This window comes from Sycon ciliatum, chromosome 3, assembly GCF_964019385.1.
Source record: "Sycon ciliatum chromosome 3, ocSycCili1.1, whole genome shotgun sequence".
Lineage (NCBI taxonomy): Eukaryota > Metazoa > Porifera > Calcarea > Leucosolenida > Sycettidae > Sycon > Sycon ciliatum.
In genome coordinates, this window is record NC_088645.1 from 15,391,482 (window position 1) to 15,408,806 (window position 17,325).

The following is a 17,325-nucleotide window of genomic DNA, read 5'->3' on the forward strand; positions in this document are numbered from 1 at the left end:
TGCAGCTGGACATAGACACGTGCACCAAGAAAAAGAGCCACATTTCTCTAAAGAACTTGCCCAGGGCTGCTGAAAGCTGAAAAATAACCAATCTCACAGTTTGGGGCTTTTTACCCGTGAATCTTCACTTTGCGACTAAACTATTCACAGCAGTGCCACATTTTCTGGGTCACTGAATGTGGATGCCAGCGCCCTACAAGCAAACCAAAAATCAAATCAATGCGACCACTGACATTACAGCTGGGTCATGTTATAGAGAGGTACATTGAAATTCAAAGGTCAGCACAAATGGTCAAAATCCGACATTTTCTCACATTCCTGCCCGTTCACAGCTCAGAAAATGACAATGACCAGCCTCATCTTGTTGTGCAGCTGGACATAGACAAGTACACCAAGAAAAAGAGCCACATTTCTCTAAAGAACTTGCCCAGGGCTGCTGAAAGCTGAAAATAACCAATCTCACAGTTTGGGGCTTTTATCCGTGAATCTTCACTTTGCGACTAAACTATTCACAGCAGTGCCACATTTTCTGGGTCACTGAATGTGGATGCCAGCGCCCTACAAGCAAACCAAAAATCAAATCAATGCGACCACTGACATTACAGCTGGGTCATGTTATAGAGAGGTACATTGAAATTCAAAGGTCAGCACAAATGGTCAAAATCCGACATTTTCTCATCTTCCTGCCCGTTCACAGCTCAGAAAATGACAATGACCAGCCTCATCTCGTTGTGCAGCTGGACATAGAAAAGTGCACCAAGAAAAAGAGCCACATTTCTCTAAAGAACTTGCCCAGGGCTGCTGAAAGCTGAAAAATAACCAATCTCACAGTTTGGGGCTTTTTACCCGTGAATCTTCACTTTGCGACTAAACTATTCACAGCAGTGCCACATTTTCTGGGTCACTGAATGTGGATGCCAGCGCCCTACAAGCAAACCAAAAATCAAATCAATGCGACCACTGACATTACAGCTGGGTCATGTTATAGAGAGGTACATTGAAATTCAAAGGTCTGCACAAATGGTCAAAATCCGACATTTTCTCACCTTCCTGCCCGATCACAGCTCAGAAAATGACAATGACCAGCCTCATCTCGTTGTTCAGTTTGACATAGACAAGTGCACCAAGAAGAAGAGCCACATTTCTCTAAAGAACTTGCCCAGGGCTGCTGAAAGCTAAAAAATAACCAATCTCACAGTTTGGGGCTTTTTACCCGTGAATCTTCACTTTGCGACTAAACTATTCACAGCAGTGCCAAATTTTTTGGGTAACTGAATGTGGATGCCAGCGCCCTACAAGCAAACCAAAAATCAAATCAATGCGACCACTGACATTGCAGCTGGGTCATGTTATAGAGAGGTACATTGAAATTCAAAGGTCAGCACAAATGGTCAAAATCCGACATTTTCTCACCTTCCTGCCCGTTCACAGCTCAGAAAATGACAATGACCAGCCTCATCTTGTTGTGCAGCTGGACATAGACAAGTGAACCAAGAAAAAGAGCCACATTTCTCTAAAGAACTTGCTCAGGGCTGCTGAAAGCTGAAAAATAACTAATCTCACAGTTTGGGGCTTTTTACCCGTGAATCTTCACTTTGCGACTAAACTATTCACAGCAGTGCCAAATTTTTTGGGTCACTGAATGTGGGTGCCAGCGCCCTACAACCAAACCAAAAATCAAATCAATGCGACCACTGACATTACAGCTGGGTCATGTTATAGAGAGGTACATTGAAATTCAAAGGTCAGCACAAATGGTCAAAATCCGACATTTTCTCACATTCCTGCCCGTTCACAGCCCAGAAAATGACAATGACCAGCCTCATCTCGTTGTGCAGCTGGACATAGACAAGTGCACCAAGAAAAAGAGCCACATTTCTCTAAAGAACTTGCCCAGGGCTGCTGAAAGCTGAAAATAACCAATCTCACAGTTTGGGGCTTTTACCCGTGAATCTTCACTTTGCGACTAAACTATTCACAGCAGTGCCACATTTTCTGGGTCACTGAATGTGGATGCCAGCGCCCTACAAGCAAACCAAAAATCAAATCAATGCGACCACTGACATTACAGCTGAGTCATGTTATAGAGAGGTACATTGAAATTCAAAGGTCAGCACAAATGGTCAAAATCCGACATTTTCTCACCTTCCTGCCCGTTCACAGCTCAGAAAATGACAATGAACAGCCTCATCTTGTTGTGCAGCTGGACATAGACCAGTGCACCAAGAAAAAGAGCCACATTTCTCTAAAGAACTTGCCCAGGGCTGCTGAAAGCTGAAAAATAACCAATCTCACAGTTTGGGGCTTTTTACCCATGAATCTTCACTTTGCGACTAAACTATTCACAGCAGTGCCACATTTTCTGGGTCACTGAATGTGGGTGCCAGCGCCCTACAAGCAAACCAAAAATCAAATCAATGCGACCACTGACATTACAGCTGGGTCATGTTATAGAGAGGTACATTGAAATTCAAAGGTCAGCACAAATGGTCAAAATCCGACATTTTCTCACCTTCCTGCCCGTTCACAGCTCAGAAAATGACAATGACCAGCCTCATCTCGTTGTGCAGCTGGACATAGACACGTGCACCAAGAAAAAGAGCCACATTTCTCTAAAGAACTTGCCCAGGGCTGCTGAAAGCTGAAAAATTACCAATCTCACAGTTTGGGGCTTTTTACCCGTGAATCTTCACTTTGCGACTAAACTATTCACAGCAGTGCCACATTTTCTGGGTCACTGAATGTGGATGCCAGCGCCCTACAAGCAAACCAAAAATCAAATCAATGCGACCACTGACATTACAGCTGGGTCATGTTATAGAGAGGTACATTGAAATTCAAAGGTCAGCACAAATGGTCAAAATCCGACATTTTCTCACCTTCCTGCCCGTTCACAGCTCAGAAAATGACAATGACCAGCCTCATCTTGTTGTGCAGCTGGACATAGACACGTGCACCAAGAAAAAAAGCCACATTTCTCTAAAGAACTTGCCCAGGGCTGCTGAAAGCTGAAAAATAACCAATCTCACAGTTTGGGGCTTTTTACCCGTGAATCTTCACTTTGCGACTAAACTATTCACAGCAGTGCCACATTTTCTGGGTCACTGAATGTGGGTGCCAGCGCCCTACAAGCAAACCAAAAATCAAATCAATGCGACCACTGACATTACAGCTGGGTCATGTTATAGAGAGGTACATTGAAATTCAAAGGTCAGCACAAATGGTCAAAATCCGACATTTTCTCACCTTCCTGCCCGTTCACAGCTCAGAAAATGACAATGACCAGCCTCATCTCGTTGTGCAGCTGGACATAGACAAGTGCACCAAGAAAAAGAGCCACATTTCTCTAAAGAACTTGCCCAGGGCTGCTGAAAGCTGAAAAATTACCAATCTCACAGTTTGGGGCTTTTTACCCGTGAATCTTCACTTTGCGACTAAACTATTCACAGCAGTGCCACATTTTCTGGGTCACTGAATGTGGATGCCAGCGCCCTACAAGCAAACCAAAAATCAAATCAATGCGACCACTGACATTACAGCTGGGTCATGTTATAGAGAGGTACATTGAAATTCAAAGGTCAGCACAAATGGTCAAAATCCCACATTTTCTCACCTTCCTGCCCGTTCACAGCTCAGAAAATGACAATGACCAGCCTCATCTTGTTGGGCAGCTGGACATAGACACGTGCACCAAGAAAAAGAGCCACATTTCTCTAAAGAACTTGCCCAGGGCTGCTGAAAGCTGAAAAATAACCAATCTCACAGTTTGGGGCTTTTTACCCGTGAATCTTCACTTTGCGACTAAACTATTCACAGCAGTGCCAAATTTTTGGGGTCACTGAATGTGGGTGCCAGCGCCCTACAAGCAAACCAAAAATCAAATCAATGCGACAACTGACATTACAGCTGGGTCATGTTATAGAGAGGTACATTGAAATTCAAAGGTCAGCACAAATGGTCAAAATCCGACATTTTCTCACCTTCCTGCCCGTTCACAGCTCAGAAAATGACAATGACCAGCCTCATCTTGTTGTGCAGCTGGACATAGACACGTGCACCAAGAAAAAGAGCCACATTTCTCTAAAGAACTTGCCCAGGGCTGCTGAAAGCTGAAAAATAACCAATCTCACAGTTTGGGGCTTTTTACCCGTGAATCTTCACTTTGCGACTAAACTATTCACAGCAGTGCCACATTTTCTGGGTCACTGAATGTGGGTGCCAGCGCCCTACAAGCAAACCAAAAATCAAATCAATGCGACCACTGACATTACAGCTGGGTCATGTTATAGAGAGGTACATTGAAATTCAAAGGTCAGCACAAATGGTCAAAATCCGACATTTTCTCACCTTCCTGCCCGTTCACAGCTCAGAAAATGACAATGACCAGCCTCATCTCGTTGTGCAGCTGGACATAGACAAGTGCACCAAGAAAAAGAGCCACATTTCTCTAAAGAACCTGCCCAGGGCTGCTGAAAGCTGAAAAATTACCAATCTCACAGTTTGGGGCTTTTTACCCGTGAATCTTCACTTTGCGACTAAACTATTCACAGCAGTGCCACATTTTCTGGGTCACTGAATGTGGATGCCAGCGCCCTACAAGCAAACCAAAAATCAAATCAATGCGACCACTGACATTACAGCTGGGTCATGTTATAGAGAGGTACATTTCCAGCACAAATGGTCAAAATCCCACATTTTCTCACCTTCCTGCCCGTTCACAGCTCAGAAAATGACAATGACCAGCCTCATCTTGTTGTGCAGCTGGACATAGACACGTGCACCAAGAAAAAGAGCCACATTTCTCTAAAGAACTTGCCCAGGGCTGCTGAAAGCTGAAAAATAACCAATCTCACAGTTTGGGGCTTTTTACCCGTGAATCTTCACTTTGCGACTAAACTATTCACAGCAGTGCCAAATTTTTTGGGTCACTGAATGTGGGTGCCAGCGCCCTACAAGCAAACTAAAAATCAAATCAATGCGACAACTGACATTACAGCTGGGTCATGTTATAGAGAGGTACATTGAAATTCAAAGGTCAGCACAAATGGTCAAAATCCGACATTTTCTCACCTTCCTGCCCGTTCACAGCTCAGAAAATGACAATGACCAGCCTCATCTCGATGTGCAGCTGGACATAGACAAGTGCACCAAGAAAAAGAGCCACATTTCTCTAAAGAACTTGCCCAGGGCTGCTGAAAGCTGAAAAATAACCAATCTCACAGTTTGGGGCTTTTTACCCGTGAATCTTCACTTTGCGACTAAACTATTCACAGCAGTGCCAAATTTTTTGGGTCACTGAATGTGGGTGCCAGCGCCCTACAAGCAAACCAAAAATCAAATCAATGCGACCACTGGCATTACAGCTGGGTAATGTTATAGAGAGGTACATTGAAATTCAAAGGTCAGCACAAATGGTCAAAATCCGACATTTTCTCACCTTCCTGCCCGTTCACAGCTCAGAAAATGACAATGACCAGCCTCATCTCGTTGTGCAGCTGGACATAGACAAGTGCACCAAGAAAAAGAGCCACATTTCTCTAAAGAACTTGCCCAGGGCTGCTGAAAGCTGAAAAATAACCAATCTCACAGTTTGGGGCTTTTTACCCGTGAATCTTCACTTTGCGACTAAACTATTCACAGCAGTGCCAAATTTTTGGGGTCACTGAATGTGGGTGCCAGCGCCCTAAAAGCAAACCAATAATCAAATCAATGCGACCACTGACATTACAGCTGGGTCATGTTATAGAGAGGTACATTGAAATTCAAAGGTCAGCACAAATGGTCAAAATCCGACATTTTCTCACCTTGCTGCCCGTTCACAGCTCAGAAATGGACAATGACCAGTCTCATCTCGTTGCGCAGCTGGACATAGACAAGTGCACCAAGAAAAAGAGCCACATTTATCTAAAGAACTTGCCCAGGGCTGCTGAGCCCTGAAAAATAACCAATCTCACAGTTTGGGGCTTTTTACCCGTGAATCTTCACTTTTATTTATTTATTTTATTTATTTATTTCACCGTCCAATGGCAGAAGCCAATGCAAAGGAGGGTGCGTTAGCCAGCCATGGCAAGAGAAGAAAAAAAATGAAGGAAAGAAGATGATAATCGGAAGAAAATAATGCATCAGCGGGGTGAAATGTATCACTATGTTGACCATGGTGGAGAGCGGCGAGATAAGCTAGCAAAAGAGGCGAGCGAGCCTACAACGTGGCATGACATTTAACATGGTCTATGAACTGTCTAATATTGGATATTGTCTTCATTTCCATGGGCAGCTTGAGCCAATACGAGTATGCAGAGAAGATAGGAGATTTGGTAAACATAGTTGACAAAGCTCTGGGAAGTACTATGCCATTGCGAGTGTCCCGTGCGAAAGTAAACCAATTATACTTGGTGAGATGTTCAGGGACAATGTTGAGTTTAATACGATGGACCAGAACGCATGACTGTCTCTGCGACAGGATAGAGATGGGGCTGGTGGAGGCCAAACTATATAGATCAGTAGAGGGAAAAAGAGAGGGTTTACGAAAAATAATTTTCAACACACGTTTATGATATATTTCTAGTGTCTGTACAGCAGATTTACTAAGCAGGGAATGCCAAGCAGTGGCGCCGTACAGAAAGATAGGAAGGAGGTAGCATTTATAAAAGAGACGAATACATTCGGGGGACAAGTGGGAGCAGTGAGACATCAGGCAACCTACAGATTTGCTAACTTTGTTGCATACAAAATCTACGTGAGAATTCCAGGACAATTGCGAGTCAAATACAACACCCAAATGCCTGTGCGTATCTACAATATTAATGTTAATAGCCGAATCAAGTCCGGGAAGGGTAAATGTGGGAGGGTGGTCTAGTTGAGGGAGAAAGACTATTTCTGTTTTCAAGATATTGGGTTTCAGACGCCATGACAACATCCATTTATGAACAACATTGATTCCATTCTGAAGCTTCGTACACAGGTTTGCAATGTCGGCGTCAAACTGAATGAGGGCTGTGTCATCAGCAAATAGTGACAAACCATCTATACAGTCAGGTAGATCGTTTATATACAACAAGAATAGTAGAGGGGGTAGTAGAGGCCCCAGTATAGATCCCTGGGGGACTCCCGACTTCACAGGCAGTGGGTCTGAGAGTACCCCTTCGACTGACACTGATTGCGTTCTATCTGTTAGGTAGTCCGTAATCCACGCCAGAGACGCTCCGGAAACATTGTACATCGCAGATAATTTAGCTAGGAGTCCACGGAACCATACCGTGTCAAACGCCTTTGCTAGGTCGAAAAAACACATACCAACATGTTGGTGATCATGACGAAGGGCCACAATGTCCTGCACAAGGCGTGTCAGCTGCATGGTGGTTGAGTCTCCTCGTCGAAAACCAGATTGGACTGGGGCAAGGGCCGGCGACACATGAGCATAAAGCGTATCAAAGAATAATCGCTCACATAGTTTCGATACACAGGACAACAAGGAGATAGGACGGTAATTGCTGGCTTGTGACTTGGAGCCTTTGCTCTTGTAAACCGGAACAACCTTCGCGAGTTTCCATGCTGCTGGAAATTTACCAGTCGAAAAGGACACATTAAAAATACGGCAGAGGGGGTACGATATCGACGGGGCAAGTTTCTTCAGGACATCATTCGTAATGGTGTCCAAGCCAGGACTGCGGCGAGACTTTAGTCGGGCGATATCCTTTCTAACATCCGCAGTTGTGGTGATGACCTGAACAAATGTTTCATGAAGTTGGCTGTGGGCACGAAGAGCTGGAAGTGATAACGACGGATCATCCGGCACAGCAACGGAGGCGAACTGCTGGTTGAGGACTGTAGCCTTGTCGAAACTGCCAGAAACTGGATGACCGCCTTCATCAATGAGGTGAGGAAGGCCACGATCCTGCTGACGATTCCGCTGAGAACGAACAAACTGGTACAGTAAATAGTGGATATAACGTGCCCCTTTGATTTTCGATAATTTATCACTATATCCGGTGCATCACTATATCCGATTTGCATGTATGACTGACACATGGCACATGACTGTGCATGAAATGATGCGTACATGCTGGAAAAAGCATGAAAAGCAGCCACGTGTACATGTGGCTGCTTACAGCATACAGGCAAGAATTTTCTCTCAATCACGTCTGCTGCCAGATGCATCCAGGCAACACTGGATCAGTTTTGGAAGAAATGAACTAAATTTGAAGAACAATTGTTTTGTGATCATCACTCTTGATCAGTATATACGATATTTTCCTGTGCATTTGATATGGTTTGCTTCCTGAAGCCCATTACAATAAGCGATATATCGGTATAGCCGATAAGTATAGATTATAGACCGGTTAGGAGGTCTATACAGGATATATAGACCGAGTAAAAGACCGAGGTCCCCCGAGGTCTTTTACGAGGTCTATATATCCTGTATAGACCAACTATGAGGTCTATAATCTATTTATCGTGTTCTCCACGCAATAGTTTCTCTTCATATGACATATCCTTGTAATTCTAGTATTATACTATAGCCTATACCGCATTGTACTGCATTGAAGGTCAAGATCATTGTTTAAACTAGGTTCAGCATCGGTAGCACAGTGGCTGGGTGGTAAGGAAGAGTGACTGAGATTCACAAGGTTGTGGGTTCAAATCCCATCTTGTGTATTTCTGCTTTCTTCAAAAATTTCTTTTTCTAAGTTGGAGAGAAAATTTCTAAGTCCAAGAAGTTCTAAGGAGTCAAATATAAGTAGTCAAATATATCGTGTATTTGACTAAGCAGTCAAATACGCGATATATTTGACCGCTTAGGTATCAGGGAAATTAGTGGGGTCAAATACTAAGAAGGCGATAATAGTGTGTATAGTGATATTTTAGCTGTATTTTTTGTAGTGTTGAAACGAGCGCATCTATAACAAACGAGCGATCAGTTCCACTAACGAGCAAGCTGTCGAGCGAGCTAACGAGTTTCATGGATGGGGCAAATATGATTTTTTGAATATATTTTTTCCAAGTTCGATTTTTTCAGCTGGCTCAAATAAATTAATTATCACCGCCGGCATTTGGGGTTGCTGCTGCTTCACTTCGGACTGCTGTTTTGTGTCGAGATGTCTTTTCAGCGCCGTCGTTGAGTAGCCTTTGTAAGAATAGACCGTTTTGCAAAGATAGCAAGTAGCCCTGGTCTTCGCTGCATCGCGGGAGAAAACTTCCAAACGACTGAGCGTAACTTTCACTCAAATGGAGAGGTGACCCAAGCATATCCTGCGACAGGTCAGCAGATGTGGAACAAGACATCAGTAGAGTCCACCAAAGCTGCAACGACAACTGAAACAACTCAAGTGTCGTGCAGACATACAGTCACTGTAACTGCGAGTGATTTTCACTTTGCGCGGGACTGGACTCTCAATCGACCAGGGAGTCGTAAAATATTTTACGACTCCCGGTCGACATGTACTGCCATGTGTACGGAGTACGGTGTACGGTGTTCGTTAGTGCTAACGAGCTGGCCGCACAAACGAGCCGAATTTCTGGCGAGCGAGCTAACGAGTACCCGGTGAGATCGTTTCAACACTAATTTTTTGTGATTTGATTTTGATTTTGGCGAGTTCGATCATTATAGCCGGTATATCGTTACACCCGGTCACTTTATAAACGATACTCACTGTACATGTTAAGGTTACCTGACGCCATGCTGGCCTGTATAGATGCCAAATAGTCACGGTGAAGAGATCGAGATAAGTTTCGTACTCTGTTACGCTGAACTTTGAAGGCAGACTGGTTAGTTGGGGTTGGGAACTTCCTATATCGGCTGTAGAGTTCGTACTTCAACTTAATGGCAAGTACTAAATCTCGATTAACCCACGGAGGATATTTCCTAGATACAGCTCGCTGGGTGGAGGAAGAGATTTTCCGATAAGGCGACAGGTAGTGGGAAAATGCATCATTCAAGGAAGAGGAGAATCTGGCTAATGCGTCGTCGACATCTGGTGTGTCCATGAGATCATACCAGTTGAGCGAGGAAAGATACATATTTACTGCTACCCAGACAGAAGGTGGCACTTGCGCAAAATTGTATGGAGTGGCTGGGGAACTACGGGCAGGATAGCATGGTACTTCCTTTGCAGGCGTTCGGGTTACAGTTCTGTAGAAAAGGGTGGTAACTACCTGTGAATGGTCGGACGCACCAAGCGGGGCAGCATCGTCGACAGAGAATACTGATTGAGGACGATTGGTAGCGAGCAAGTCTAGGCACGACAGGGTTCCGTTAGGAGAGGTGTGAGTGGGAAAATCTACCAGCTGGGAGAGACCGAAGCTGGAGAATATATGCGAAAGTTCCTTTCCAGCGCGTGATGTAGCGTCACCGCTCCACCAGTCAGAGTTGTGAGCATTGTAGTCACCAGTGAGGGATATATCAACGGATGAGAGGTCTACAGTATCCGTCATCATGTCACAAAATGAGGTAAGTTCAGGTAGGGATTGCGAAGGAGGGCGATACTGACAGCCAATGAGTATAGGATTAGCACCCAGGTCTGCAGGAAGTCCAAGCTCAACCCATATGTTTTCGCATTGGGGAGAGTCAAGGTCTGAGCGCTGGGCTGCATGCAAAAATGTCCCATCTCGTACAAGGATGGCAACACCACCATAACCTCGGAACTGGGCCCTTTGGTTTGCTGGTATTGGCCTATCTCGACGGAAGCACGTATAACCGGGTACACTGAGCATATGTATCGGGCAGAGCCAGGTTTCTGTCAGACATAGGATAGTCGGTGTGTTGGATCGACACAATGCATGGAGTTCAGGGATTTTGTTCGACACGGAGCGACAATTAATCGTAACAATAGTGATATTATGTTGAGTCTTAGGAAAATATGGGAAGGCCCGGGCGCTCAGCGGTGCGGAAGCCATCATTCTGACGACGTGGAGGTTTTACCTGGTTTGTTCGTATTTGAATCTGCAAACCGCCACTGTCTTACGGTGTGCTGGATAGTTGCAGGCCAGAATCCGTCACCCAGTACCTTTTCCGTAGCTGAGGCTGGGAATGTCACTCTGGCGTAAGCTGTTCCGAAGGTGCGGGATTCCAAGATGGTGCAGTTGAGCACATCCACTGCACGCTCTTGGCACCAATCCTTGATGGAGTCGGCACTGCAGCCCATGTGGACGTTTCCTACATAGAATATCGCTTTGTCCACCTTTTCGACACCTGTCAGGACTACAGGGTTTGTTTCGACCGTGGGCATAGGCTTGACGTACCGAGATGTGACCCGACGTCGTACAACATCTACCCAAGAGCTCTGTCCATCTGATTTGTTGCGGGAACTGCTGTCCGTACTAGTGACGTGACCGTTGCTAGCAGGTCTAGGTGCTGTACGAGTAGTGTCTCTGGACTGGGAAGCGGCACGTGGTTGCGAGTGCATACCGGTAGTACGGTCATTTGAACTTGAGCGTGCATGCTGCGATGTGGAGGTGTGCTGTGATTGCGGTGCAGTGGTGATGGATGTCTCAGTTTCATACAGGGAGGGCTCTACGGTAACTTCGTTAGCACTTGTGCGACGGTTGTGGGTGTCATTGGCAGTTTGAGAAAGTGCGCCTGTAGTGAAGTTCCTCAGCTCTAGTACTTCCAATTTTAGGCTGGAAACCTCATCCCGAAGTGAAGAAACAATGGCATTATCATGCTTCGCTTGCTCAAGTTGCTCTCTTAGCTCTATCACTACACATACAAGCTCGTTTAGAGACTTCAGACTACTACTAGTAGTACTGACCTCATTGGCCTTGATCGGGGTTACACCCACACCAGCTTGTCTTAGGGAAACCACAAGTTCAACTCGGCTCTTTGACTCGGCTCCGTCAATAGGATGTTGTTTGGCAAGATGCCGCAGCTCTTCGAAAGTCAGCAAGGCGAGGTCAATGTCCATATTCAATGCCATATGCCAGTCCTAGTCTAGCAACATGCGCCTTACATCAGCTGTGGGTGATATGGCTAAGAGGTAACCATGCCCGTGAACCCCTTCGGATTAGGTTATACGGCAGCTTTATTCTCCCAATACTTCTTTATAACTGCGGCACATGGAGCCTGACAGAGACTCAAGAAAAGAAACTTGACTCGTTCCACCGCCAGCAGTTACGAGCAGTCATAGGGGTCAAATATCCCCGTATAATACGCAATGAAGCACTGTACAAGCGCACTGGCTCCAAGCCACTCAGCAGAATCATCCAGTCTGCTAGGTGGAGAATGTTTGGCCACATGCTTCGACTAGACACCTCATCCCCGGTCCAGCAGGCTATGTCGGCATACTTTCAGCCAGGAAGCTCAGGGTTCCGAGGCCGCCCGAGAACAACACTCCCGCGATCCATCAACAACGACCTGAAAAATTCCAGATCCACAAACTCCCTCACATCACACGAGGATCTAGTTGCACTGAGGCAGCTCGCCCAGGATCGTCGAAAGTGGAAGGATCTAATGTGTGCTGTGTGTAATGGCTGAAGTTATACAATTACACTAGATACCCTTAACAATAATAACGGATACAATTACACTAGATACCCTTAACAATAATAACGGATACAATTACACTAGATACTCTAGATACTAGAGACTCGGTACTCTAGATACTAGATACTCTAACAATTTTATCAAACATTATGATAATTACCACATCAAATGCTGCGGAGACCTATCCAGAATCGGCAATATGCTGGCCCTGGCCTGGAGATCTGCAACTATAATCAGCTTCTACTTTGCAACACTAACGGATTAGTCCCCTTTGTCGATTGATGGATCAATCGGTAGATTCGGCTCTGTTTTTCTTCCCTTTCTTTCTTGTTTTGAATTGTACGTTGAACTCATTGGATTTCTTTGTATTCTGTATCTCGTTATCGTTATATTTCCCTCTAGCCCTCTCGCTTAGGATGAGCTTTCTTTTTTATGGCAGCTTAAGCGAAGGCTATATACCTGCTTTATGCAGGTTGATGCCAACGCGAACAAGCAAAATAATAATAATAAATAATATTCCTAGTGTGTCCAGATCAAGTTCTCTGCCACAGGTACCGAAAGTAAGCGGAGCATAAAAACTTGCATCCGCACCTTACCCATGTAATCTCTCACTTTGCGACTAAACTATTCACAGCAGTGCCACATTTTCTCGGTCACTGAATGTGGGTGCCAGCGCCCTACAAGCAAACCAAAAATCAAATCAATGCGACCACTGACATTACAGCTGGGTCATGTTAGAGAGGTACATTGAAATTCAAAGGTCAGCACAAATGGTCAAAATCCGACATTTTCTCACCTTCCTGCCCGTTCGCAGCTCAGAAAATGACAATGACCAGCCTCATCTCGTTGTGCAGCTGGACATAGACAAGTGCACCAAGAAAAAGAGCCACATTTCTCTAAAGAACTTGCACAGGGCTGCTGAAAGCTGAAAAATAACCAATCTCACAGTTTGGGGCTTTTTACCCGTGAATCTTCACTTTGCGACTAAACTATTCACAGCAGTGCCACATTTTCTGGGTCACTGAATGTGGGTGCCAGCGCCTTACAAGCAAACCAAAAATCAAATCGATGCGACCACTGACATTACAGCTGGGTCATGTTATAGAGAGGTACATTGAAAATCAAAGGTCCCCACAAATGGTCAAAATCCAACATTTTCTTACCTTCCTGCCCGTTCACAGCTCTAAAAATGACAATGACCAGCCTCATCTCTTTGTGCAGCTCGACATAGACAAGTGCACCAAGAAAAAGAGCCACGTTTCTCTAAAGAACTCGCCCAGGGCTGCTGAGCCCTGAAAAATAACCAATCTCACAGTTTGGGGCTTTTTACCCGTGAATCTTCACTTTGCGACTAAACTATTCACAGCAGTGCCAAATTTTTGGGGTCACTGAATGTGGGTGCCAGCGCCCTAATATCAAACAAAAAAACCAAATCAATGCGACCACTGACATTACAGCTGGGTCATGTTATAGATAGGTACATTGAAATTGAAAGGTCAGCACAAATGGTCAAAATCCGACATTTTCTCACCTTCCTGCCCGTTCACAGCTCAGAATATGACAATGACCAGCCTCATCCCGTTGTGCAGCTGGACATAGACAAGTGCACCAAGAAAAACAGCCACATTTCTCTAAAGAACTTGCCCAGGGCTGCTGAAGCTGAAAAATAACCAATCTCACAGTTTGGGGCTTTTTACCCGTGAATCTTCACTTTGCGACTAAACTATTCACAGCAGTGCCACATTTTCTGGGTCACTGAATGTGGGTGCGGCGCCCTACAAGCAAACCAAAAATTAAATCAATGCGACCACTGACATTACAGCTGGGTCATGTTATAGAGAGGTACATTGAAATTCAAAGGTCAGCACAAATGGTCAAAATCCGACATTTTCTCACCTTCCTGCCCGTTCACAGCTCAGAAAATGACAATGACCAGCCTCATCTCGTTGTGCAGCTCGACATAGACAAGTGCACCAAGAAAAAGAGCCACGTTTCTCTAAAGAACTCGCCCAGGGCTGCTGAGCCCTGAGAAATAACCAATCTCACAGTTTGGGGCTTTTTACCCGTGAATCTTCACTTTGCGACTAAACTATTCACAGCAGTGCCAAATTTTCTGGGTCACTGAATGTGGGTGCCAGCGCTCTACAAGCAAACCAATAATCAAATCAATGCGACCACTGACATTACAGCTGGGTCATGTTATAGAGAGGTACATTGAAATTCAAAGGTCAGCACAAATGGTCAAAATCCGACATTTTCTCACCTTCCTGCCCGTTCACAGCTCAGAAAATGACAATGACCAGCCTCATCTCGTTGTGCAGCTGGACATAGTCAAGTGCACCAAGAAAAAGAGCCACATTTCTCTAAACAGCTTTCACAGGGCTGCTGAAAGCTGAAAAATAACAAATCTCACAGTTTAGGGCTTTTTACCCGTGAATCTTCACTTTGCGACTAAACTATTCACAGCAGTGCCAAATTTTGGGGTCACTGAATGTGGGTGCCAGCGCCCTTACAAGCAAACCAAAAATCAAATCAATGCGACCACTGACATTACAGCTGGGTCATGTTATAGAGAGGTACATTGAAATTGAAAGGTCAGCACAAATGGTCAAAATCCGACATTTTCTCACCTTCCTGCCCGTTCACAGCTCAGAAAATGACAATGACCAGCCTCATCCCGTTGTGCAGCTGGACATAGACAAGTGCAGCAAGAAAAACAGCCACATTTCTCTAAAGAACTTGCCCAGGGCTGCTGAAAGCTGAAAAATAACCAATCTCACAGTTTGGGGCTTTTTACCCGTGAATCTTCACCTTGCGACTAAAATATTCACAGCAGTGCCAAATTTTTTGGGTGACTGAATGTGGGTGCCAGCGCCCTACAAGCAAACCAAAAATCAAATCAATGCGACCACTGACATGACATCTGGGGCATGTTATAGAGAGATACTTTGAAATTCAAAGGTCAGCACAAATGGTCAAAATCCGACATTTTCTCACCTTCCTGCCCGTTCACAGCTCAGAAAATGACAATGACCAGCCTCATCTCGTTGTGCAGCTGGACATAGACAAGTGCACCAAGAAAAAGAGCCACATTTCTCTAAAAAAACTTGCACAGGTCTGCTGAAAGCTGAAAAATAACCAATCTCACAGTTTGAGGCTTTTTACCCGTGAATCTTCACTTTGCGACCAAACTATTCACAGCAGTGCCAAATTTTCTGGGTCACTGAATGTGGGGGCCAGCGCCCTACAAGCAAACCAAAAATCAAATCAATGCGACCACTGACATTACATTGAAATTCAAAGGTCAGCACAAATGGTCAAAATCCCACATTTTCTCACCTTCCTGCCCATTCACAGCTCAAAAAATGACAATGACCAGCCTCATCTCGTTGTGCAGCTGGACATAGACAAGTGCACCAAGAAAAAGAGCCACATTTCTCTAAAGAACTTGCCCAGGGCGGCTGAAAGCTGAAAAATAACCAATCTCACAGTTTGGGGCTTTTTACCCGTGAATCTTCACTTTGCGACTAAACTATTCACAGCAGTGCCACATTTTCTGGGTCACTGAATGTGGATGCCAGCGCCCTACAAGCAAACCAAAAATCAAATCAATGCGACCATTGACATTACACCTGGGTCATGTTATAGAGAGGTACATTTAAATTCAAAGGTCAGCACAAATGGTCAAAATCCGACATTTTCTCACCTTCCTGCCCGTTCACAGCTCAGAAAATGACAATGACCAGCCTCATCTCGTTGTGCAGCTCGACATATACAAGTGCACCAAGAAAAAGAGCCACATTTCTCGAAAGAACTTGCCCAGGGCTGCTGAAAGCTGAAAAATTACCAATCTCACAGTTTGGGGCTTTTTACCCGTGAATCTTCACTTTGCGACTAAACTATTCACAGCAGTGCCAAATTTTTGGGTTCACTGAATGTGGGTGCCAGCGCCCTACAAGCAAACCAAAAGTCAAATCAATGCGGGAACTGGCATTACAGCTGGGTCATGTTATAGAGAGGTACATTGAAATTCAAAGGTCAGCACAAACGGTCAAAATCCGACATTTTCTCACGTTCCTGCCCGTTCACAGCTTAGAAAATGACAATGACCAGCCTCATCTCGTTGTGCAGCTGGACATAGACAAGTGCACCAAGAAAAAGAGCCACGTTTCTCTAAAGAACTCGCCCTGGGCTGCTGTGCCCTGAAAAATAACCAATCTCACAGTTTGGGGCTTTTTACCCGTGAATCTTCACTTTGCGACTAAACTATTCACAGCAGTGCCACATTTTCTGGGTCACTGAATGTGGGTGCCAGCGCCCTACAAGCAAACCAAAATTCATTCAATGCGACCACTGACATTACAGCTGGGTCATGTTATAGAGAGGTACATTGAAATTCAAAGGTCAGCACAAATGGTCAAAATCCGACATTTTCTCACCTTCCTGCCCATTCACAGCGCAGAAAATGGCAATGACCAGCCTCATCTCGTTGTGCAGCTGGACATAGACGAGTGCACCAAGAAAAAGAGCCACATTTCTCTAAAGAACTTGCACAGGGCTGCTGAAAGCTGAAAAATAACCAATCTCACAGTTTGGGGCTTTTTACCCGTGAATCTTCACTTTGCGACTAAACTATTCACAGCAGTGCCAAATTTTCTGGGTCACTGAATGTGGGTGCCAGCGCCCTACAAGCAAACCAAGAATCAAATCAATGCGACCACTGACATTACAGCTGGGTCATGTTATAGAGAGGTACATTGAAATTCAAAGGTCAGCCCAAATGGTCAAAATCCGACATTTTCTCACCTTCCTGCCCGTTCACAGCTCAGAAAATGACAATGACCAGC

The 17,325-nt window shown here is 44.9% G+C and overlaps 1 long non-coding RNA gene across 11 annotated transcripts in view; it reads right to left on the reverse strand.

Annotated features, from left to right (window-relative positions):
• Positions 1 to 17,325, reverse strand: part of LOC135811543 (uncharacterized) — a 357,214-nt gene that overhangs the window by 328,617 nt on the left and 11,272 nt on the right. For 3 of the 11 annotated variants that reach the window (XR_010552639.1, XR_010552640.1, XR_010552643.1), the window contains 2 exons: positions 15,109 to 15,166; positions 14,010 to 14,067 (listed from right to left, as the gene is read on the reverse strand). The exons of 7 other annotated variants lie outside the window; for them this stretch is intronic. This is a non-coding gene — a long non-coding RNA (uncharacterized LOC135811543). The remainder of the gene's footprint in view (positions 1 to 14,009; positions 14,068 to 15,108; positions 15,167 to 17,325) is intronic. One more of the 11 variants, XR_010552648.1, reaches the window with a different exon arrangement.